Source organism: Ostrea edulis, chromosome 7, assembly GCF_947568905.1.
Source record: "Ostrea edulis chromosome 7, xbOstEdul1.1, whole genome shotgun sequence".
NCBI classification, from domain to species: Eukaryota; Metazoa; Mollusca; class Bivalvia; order Ostreida; family Ostreidae; genus Ostrea; species Ostrea edulis.
In genome coordinates, this window is record NC_079170.1 from 51,199,737 (window position 1) to 51,209,589 (window position 9,853).

The window sequence follows — 9,853 nt, forward strand, 5'->3', positions numbered from 1 at the left end:
ATGAAGCTGGCCACGTCTTTTCTGTGTTTGGAACAGATGAACAAATGCACTGAGCCGTGCTTGATCGAACTAATCTCCGTCGGACAAATGCTAAATAGAATCACCGGGGTCTTCACAGGACTTTGCACCGGGAATTTTTTTTTATGTAAATGTGTAATCTTTATCTATAAACCGAAACACCACAAGAGGACTACACATTTCTAAATGAAAACACCATGCTTCATTTTGGTGTGAAATTTATTTTCATGTAGTTAAAAAAATAATGTTCACCTTAAATGTTCTTACCTGGGACACCATCACACGCATTCATGAAGATTAATAAAGAAATCTTATCGTTCTTTTCTTCTGCCACTGCTTTGTAATTCTACTAAAACATTTACGGTTTGATTGTAACAACCTATTAGAATATTAAAGATTATTAGGAACTTTACGATGATAATGGATATCCAAAACGTTTTTAAAAGTTATTATGATCAAGAAATGAAACCAATATTTTCATGTAATCCCCTCCCTTGGAAGTTGGTTTAATTTGTATACCAGTACATGTATGAAATCAATGTAATATCAAATAGTGCTGCATACAGAATACGGATATATATTTATTTGTAGATGAAAGAGATTGATTTTTTTATGTATCATGAGGTTTATATCTTAATCAATATGGGAATTGACCCCGGAGTAACTAGATTCAATGGCCACTACAGGTAGCTGAAGTTCACAAAAGGACAACGATTTTAAAGGATATTGTAACAGTCGAAGCAAGAAAGTATGGTGGATTAAAGAAAATGAATTCTCCTACTGAAAAGACGTAATCGATCCATATTTTATTCATATGGAAAGAGGCAGCGGGAGGATAAAGAAAAGGAGGGCCAGAGAAATAAATCTTATTATTGATATACAAAATCTAGTTGCGACATGTGGTGGCGATGTCAACTAGGCGGGGAGGGAGGACTGAAACCATTGGCTGGACCACAGGTTAAGTGGAGAGCTCCAGAGGAGGTTGGAATGGAAATGCAGATGTCAGCTCAAGTTCTGTACCGCACGCACCTGCTTCAAAACCCTAGCCATACAGGTCTGCTAAGGATCGTGTTAGTAATCGTATTACTATACATTGGCTTAAGATCTCTGAAAGGATGGTGTGGGAGATGATGCTAATGAGATTAGCGATTTTTCTTGGAAGACGGCATCTTTTAAACAAACGGTAAGCGAAGATATAGGATGAACGTCAAATATATTCCAAAAATGTCCGGTTAGCATGAAAGCATACGGAAATGTTGGAGGGAGATCAACCAGGAAAATCGTTTTCATTCAACATTTGTTTTCTTTATCATTGTAAGATAGCGCCCTTTATATTTTGAACTTCCGCTGTAACGTACGACAAAATATACTTAATCTTCTTTTGCTATAATTTTATAATTGCGGAAGTCATTGGATTTTTTCCCTTTATACAAAAGAAAGCAATAAAATGAACAGTTGTGCGTCGTATGGTTTTATTTATCCAGGTGCTGTGGATCACATCTTGAATATGCTTAAGAAGGTAGACGGGATTTTCTGTCACTTTTATGGAGCATATTGTCTACATGTTCCAGAAGACGGTGTGGACTGCAAGCTGTTGCAGGGAATTTATTGATAGGTAGAATTTCACTGGGAAACATAAACGAGAAAATCAAGTCTTCCATATATCTTTTTGGACATTCAATGTTCTAATGCTCAAACTGTATATTTAATAGTTTGTTAACTAGAAGTATCTTTAGTCAATTGCAGAAACGATGGAAGATCTGAATGCCATAGAGAGAACAGCAACAAATGATAAATCTACAAGTTTATAATATGTCTCCTCACCTTTTGATTGTTGCTCAGAAAGCCATTTCTAAACAATGTGGCTATCGAGCAACAATCAAAGATTGAAGGAGACTTGTTTACGGCAATATCACGTCATGAACCAATGCAAGAAATCCGGAAAGGCATATCAGCGAAAGCACTCAATGCAAAGCCTAATGTAAGTACAAATCATGATAAGCATAGCATGCCAGTGAATACATGCACAGTGGATATACAGACGTATATCAAGTCTGGTATATTATTGAAACTCAATTAAGAATTATATGAAAACACGTTTATTTTGAAAACAATTTGATTTTATTTTCTACCATATTCTTGCATATGAATAAACGACCCTGTGATAGCAAAACCATTGTTTCTACCTTAATGAATGGCAAAGGCAAAGGAGTCATGCATAAAATGAATTTTGTCTCTTCCAATGAAACATTTTCATAACGGCTGGGGTCTCCGAATACTACGAATTAATTCCCTATTTCTATTGCTAAACGAGATTATCGTGTTTTGCCGGATGGAATCGTATGGTCGTTATGACAACACAGTTTATTGAGTGCGAGAATTTTTCACGCTTACTGATTTTATAGAAAACTATATTAGATTGCTGCTTTCCTTTCCAAAAAAGAGTTTATTTGAAAGACTGGTCAATGTCATGTGGCGATATTCATTAGCGTGTGGGGAGTCGACAGGTCATTAACTGTGCTGGAGCACTAAGAATCCCGATCATTGCCTTGTGCGAAAATTAGTTGATATTTTGGCCTTTCACATCATGGGGAATTAAGCATGGATTGTTAGCGTCAATGTAAAGAGAAATGAAGTGATTTTTGCAATTAATTTGTAGAATTAGAACTTAATTACAAAGGCAATAAAATTCTAGCAATTGTCTAAACAGTAATCTTGATTAAGTTCGATGAATCTAAGTTTGGCGAAGCCCCAGAGGAAGCTGCATGTTTCGTTATATTTCTGGAGAAAAGAAATTAAACGATTTAAGTAATAATGATTTAGTGACTCTAAATGTTAAGAAATAAAAAACATTTAAAAATCAGATAGCACAATATTAATTTTGCAAATGTGCTCAAAAGTTTCAAAGTCTAGGTATATGTGTTGTAAGTTACACATTAGATACTAAGAAATGAAAAAAAATGCCACAAAATGAAGACAACAGTCTAGGAAGAGATGTTCAGATTGCTTTATTATGGTGAATACAAAGTCAGAGAAAGAATGGGATGATGCGATGATTATACAGAACAAAACTAGAAATTCATTCCTTACTTTCATATCTTTTAGTGTAACATGTTTCTTTTAATAAATCTGTAGGTTTGTTTGTCAAGTGGAAAAGTCAGCACTATTGTTGAGAAATAGAATACTTTGAAACAGCGTAGGGTTCCTGATTACACAACATTTGTAAGCGTAAGAATTTACATGTAAAGACACATATCTGCCCAAATCATACAAAGATGAATGTTGGAGAACCCGCCATTTATAGTTTTAAAAAAAAGCCAGCAAAGGTGACGCTCTATGATGGGGATCCATTTTAGCTTTAAAATTATTCAACTGAAAATTGCTTCCGAAGTTCCTTGATATTTCACGATGGCCAAACAAATAATATTATGTTTCTATCCGGACTTGCCAGGAATTATGTACATGGGTACATAAGATTATAGTGTCATACATTAGAATGGAATGTATACTGATATATCGATACTTATTTAAAATAATGAAATCATAAACCATAGTGAAGGAGTAATTTGATTTGTTTTATTCAATGATTCTCATCCACGGCTAAAAATACATGATGCAGGTATTTCAGAATAAATTAAAGAATTACTCGGGAAAATTGACGTAGAGACGAATATCTTTTACACTAGACCTCTACCAAAGTAAATTATTTCACCGCGAAAAACAAACACCCTTGTGACGTCATTTCTTTGTTCTAGCTTTTCAAACGTCACCTGAGAGAGTCCAATGTTACCCTTGAGCCTTATGAAATTAACAGCGTACTCTACCGGTTTCTTTCAAAATTAAATGGTAATTTGCCAGGATGAATGCAAGTAAACCTTGGAGGGTTATCCGACACTACCGACATAAAACGTATTCGTAAAAGCAACATAGATACATGTATATGTAGAATCTATAAGGAAAAGAGAAAATTGCAACAGGATGATGAAACATTTAATAAAAGACTTCAAAATCCAAAATATATAGACAATGCTAAAATCGTATATTAGTTTTACCGTCCAAACTAAAATGCTTAGTGATTTTATATTATTACAGTGTCTATTTCCACTTTTACATTTACTAATCAACTTATAGAGACGTTTTATGATCCTGGCATGATCACCATTTAACAGACTCGTGCTGTGGACTGCATATACACACTGGAGGAAATGGAAACCCACAAATTGATATTCTATCCTTTACGTGAACATTTTTAAGAAATGTATTCAATATTTCCTTAGTTGTAGCGTGGAAACAGAATATGCAAATTAAGAAAAAGTGCTACGAATAAACTTTTCTAATATATTCATAAATGATAATCTCATAACACTCATGGATGTTTGTATTAAGACATAAATCAATATTTTAAAAACCTATTCAAATTGCAAATATGAAAACCAATAAGGAAGAAAAGTCATCTTTCAATGAACGAAACAAACAGAATTCCACAATACTGAAGGTAAAAAAATATATCATAATTTATGAATAAATAGCTGTTGCGTAGATTTTTAACGTTCTCTGCATCAAAATGACACTAAGAAATGTCCATGCATTGACTTCATTGCTTGTAGCATGTATCCTTGCAGACGATCCTTCCCTTTGATCTCTGGATTAGCGTAGTGCGCTGGAATTACATTTTGCATTGTAATGAGACACAGGATATTTGTTGTGAACCTAAAGTCCATTTTACAAGAAAATTTACGATAATGATAAAGGATATTTGATCCGATCCAATAATATCGTCGAATTAATTGAAAACCTTACAAGAAATTCAATTTGTACGAATATCAAATCGACCTTAATTTCATAGAAAAGTTATCGAATTTTCGAGCCAAATAAACTTGATTACAGTTTAAGGTAGTTTGGGAAAAGAGTCCAAAATGTGTAAAAAGCATGTTTGAAAAAAACCCAACAACACTCAGTTGGGTTAAAACACTTAGGAAATACTTGCACGAATTTTTCATCCTTTCCTTGTCTGCTTTTTATATTCCACTTTTGACTTTTCTTTATATCATTACACCAATCGGTAAAATAACCGAGTCTTACTAAGATTAAAAAAAAAACCTGTCCTTCTTTTATCTTTAAGCACTCAACGTTCAAGACTAAATTATAAACTTAATAAGACCATAAGGGTATACATTTGAATAGGGTTTCAAGTGAACTTTTTCATATTTGATGCTTACTCCTCCTAGGCACCTGATCCCACCTTTGTACATCCAGGGGGTCCGTGTTTTCCCAACTCTCTATTTTGTATTGGGTATAGGAGTTATGAGATTGATCACTGTTCGTTATCTTCACCTTGCATTAAACAACAATGCATACAACTTCTTGGCTATAGGAATAAGAACATAAATAGAAATATGAATTTCTGTGATGATTATGAAAATTCCTTATAAAATGTTGAGAGTATAAGTTTATACCATGTGTATTTTATTACCAATACCATTTGCATTATTTATCAAAAATGACACATTTTTTAATTCTACTTACGCATGGAAGTTTTATTTTGGTGAAAATGATGTAGTTTAATTTATAAAAGTGATTCATTAATATATGAATTTAGATTGAAAGAAATGAAAGTTCATAAATCATCTCTCCAAATGACAGCCTTTGAAATTATAACCAAACAATTTTTAAGATAACCTATGTTTCAACTATTGATCTAGGTGGATGGGTTATCACCCTTAAATTGATTTTTCTGATGTCAAATTAGAAAATAATCAGCAAATGTTCAAAAACCTTCAAATGAGATTTTTTTTAATTTAAAGCATGGGGAATTCAATTGAAAAGGATATGTACCTTGAGTGTTACAATGGCTGTAGAATCAATATCACAGCACTCGGTAACTTTCGCATTCCTTTGCATAAGAGGCTTTTGATTTTCCAGAGTTTTAATCACAAAAATTATAACATTCTTGTGCGAATTAAATGAATTTTCAAATAATCTGGAATTATAGGAGTCTTAATTCCAAAGGGAACACGCTCTTTGAAAAAAGGCTACAGTAAGTAGTCTTTGCTGCTCACGGCAATATTGGAATAAATTTATCATGCTTCCCGCATATCGCTTTAACCTTCTTTTAAATCCATCTTCTGTATAATTATTTTGAAAATATTCTCACATGTAAAACTTATACGGTACCAATTTTGTTGCACCAGATGCGCATTTCCACAAATAATGTCTCTTCAGTGATGCTCAAGCCGAAATTTTGGAAATTCGAAATAACAATAAACTTATACGAGCTAAAAGGAAAACTAGAGTGCCAAAAACTGGAGCCAAATTTGTCCAAGGATCAGAGTTATGCATGAGGGAGATAAAATCCTTAATTTTGAAATGAATTTCTAGATTTATCCCAGCAATTAAATATACATCCGTATGTTCAAGCTAGTAACGAAGTACTGAGCTACTGGGCTGTAGAGACCCTTGGGGACTAACAGTCCACAGCAGAGGCCTCGACCCAGGGGTCGTAATCTAAAACTTATACGGTACCAATGTTGATGCACCAGATGGTCATTTCGACGAATAATGTCTCTTCAGTGATGCTCAGGCCGAAATTGTGGAAATTCGAAATAACAATAAACTTATAAGAGCTAAAAGAAAAACATGAAAGAAATATCTGTTTCTAAAAATGAGAAAATTCATTCACCATATTCGTTATTAAAATTTATTTTTGATATGACAATACACTAGTCTTTCCAAAGTTGGGTCCATGTTTAGAGTGATTCAGTTTACTATGGGCAAAACGAGTTGTCACATTAATCTTTAATGGATATTATATTGTCAAAATGGAAAGGAAACTTGAAATGGTCAATACCAGTATTATGACCTCACCTACCATTGGTCGAAAGATAGATCGTTAAAATTAATAGAAAAAGTGAGAAGAGTAGATTTTCCAGATTGCTCTATGGTTCAACATGTTACCTTGTAAGGAAAACAGCGATGATCTATTAACAATATCGTTAGTGCGAAGGATAGTGCTTATTAAAAGTCTGAGCAATCGATATGATCAGAACGTGCTTTGCTGCGATGAAGAGGTTAAAGACGTATAAATGGATTGCAATTAACATTATGTTTCCATACTTATCACGTTATACATGCTATTCATATCAATATTTGTTTTATTACAATTATATACAAAAACAAAACGAGAATAAAAAGGTTTTAACGTGAAAGCAGTTGATATAAATATGTATATGAAAAGGTGAAGATAATGAACAGTGATCAATCGCATATCTCCTATAACAATACAAAATTAAAAGTAGGGTATTCACGGACCCCTGGACATATCAGAGCCGAGGAGGAGTAATCACCCCCTGTCGACCAGTCACACCCGCCGTGGTGAGCGCTATATCTTGACCAGGCAAACAGTAGCCAAAATCAGCGAGCCAAGTATGAAACATGTCAGACAGCATTTATTCAATGACAAGTTTGGTAAATTAGATCGTTATAACGACCACACAAAAAAATTGCGAAATGCCAAATTGAAACTCCTGTAACATCAACTTATTTGTCAGTAGCCTTCCTCGATTTTAAAACCTGACCAGTCGCAGAACAAACTCTTGTGTATCGAATCAGTTGAGACAAACATCATGGAATATTGCTACATAAATGTGGGAAGTCAACGATGGAGTAGCTGAAGGCATTCCATTTGTTTGTAAAGTTGAGTTGTTGGTAAGATACATTTATCGAAATAAAACTAATTAAAAAATCTCTCTTTCATTTTATTTAAATTATTACCTTTCATTCGAAATTGCAACAAGAACGACAACGCATATGAGCGATGATAGTATCGAGATTTGCATTCATGAACCTAATAAAATATAATGGTCCATGAATCACTTCAAGGAAGTCATTGTACACTGCACCAGAATAGTATTTTTGAAAGGTACAACATAAAAAGAAAAATTGGCAAGATTCATGTAAACTTCACCATGTAAGTAGTGAACTCTGTGCACTGTGTCAATTTGGCACGAATGATTTTGACATAAGTTGATAGATATTATGGAAAGAGTAATTCAATTCATATTACCATAAAATATATAAACCATGAGTATTATTGATCTGTTTGTTTTCTTTTCTATGATTGGCTAAAATGAAGAAAAGCTTTAATGACATGAAGAAATCAACATTGTGACAGAACCACCAACAGACGCATTAATTGTGTGTGGGTTCTGATGAGAATATTACATGTAAAATCCCAGTATGATGCACAACATTGAAGAAACTGTAGTGACTCTTGAGTCAGTGGTGGAATTCGGGACGCAGGTTTCAGAGCACTTGGTATCTGTCATTCCCTTCTGTCTCTTGGCAGCCTTTCCTACGTAAAATGTTAAAACCGTACCTTAGATACAAAGCTTGTTCCGTATTGTTGAAATGATTACTGATCGAAGTTGGTATATTACTTTCGACCTGTATGTGATTGCCATTTCCACGAAAGCCAATTCTTAACTAAAACTACACAAGACAAACTTATGGGGCAAAAAGGTAGATTTACAAAAATAAAATTATCTTTCAGATTATACTATTTGGTAAAGACATTTTAATTGAAAACTTTTTTTCATCTTGAGTAAAATTCAAACTGGTTATATTTGGAAACAAAAATGCATAAAAACTTCAATTTTAACATAATATGTGGATCATAAACATTTATAAAAGCAAATACAATGACTGCCTACCGGGCTTTGTTTCCATGGTCACAATGTAGTGCTAATATTAAAAAGATATTTCTTTTGTACGACTTGTCATTTCGTATTACCATTGCACAACTTTTGAAAGGTGCATTGAGCATTTTCATGAACAAAATATAATTCCACCCCCAAAATGATGAACTAGTTATATTCACTGGTCAAACACTGTAGCATCACATTACTATCAAGGGATACGAATCAAGCTAACAATCTGATGAATGAAGCTGACGATCTGATGAATCAAGCTGACGATATGATGAATCAAGCTGACAGTCTGATGAATCAATCTGACAGTCTGATGAATCAAGCTGGCGATCTGATGAATCAAGCTGACAGTCTGATGAATCAAGCTGACGATCTGATGAATCAAGCTGACGATCTGATGAATCAAACTGACAGTCTGATGAATCAAGCTGACGATCTGATGAATCAAGCTGACGATCTGATGAATCAAACTGACAGTCTGATGATCGAATCAAGCTGACGATCTGATGAATCAAGCTGACGATCTGATGAATCAAGCTGACGATCTGATGAATCAAGCTGACAGTCTGATGAATCAAGCTGACGATCTGATGAATCAAGCTGATAATCTGATGAATCAAACTGACAGTCTGATGAATCAAGCTGACGATCTGATTGATGAAGGTGAATATGATTAGAACTTTATCAAATGATATTAAATTATATGTCGACAAAATCCGTGTCGTTATGCCGATGTTCCTTAGTTAGACGAAAGTTAAAACTATTTTAAAACATACTAGAGAAGACTATTAAGTTATCGTATCAGTCGCATGACCTGGTATAGTTCATACAATAAATCGCTTTGGCACAAGCAGATGTCATAGCATTAATAGATAGTAATTAGAGGTAAAGCAAAGCCAGGTTAATTTGAAAAATGTCATAAAAATTGACTCTTAGCATTGTTATTATTTGACCGAAAATGTTGGACCTTGTCAAATTTGAGGGTACTATTCACAACAATGATGGATTACAACAGCAACAAAATAAATCCTACGTCTCCAGGCTAGAATCACAGAGATACACGTTTCACACGAAATATCAGCAAACAATCCTCGTCGTTCACTTTCGCCAAGTCGTTGTTTACAAACAAC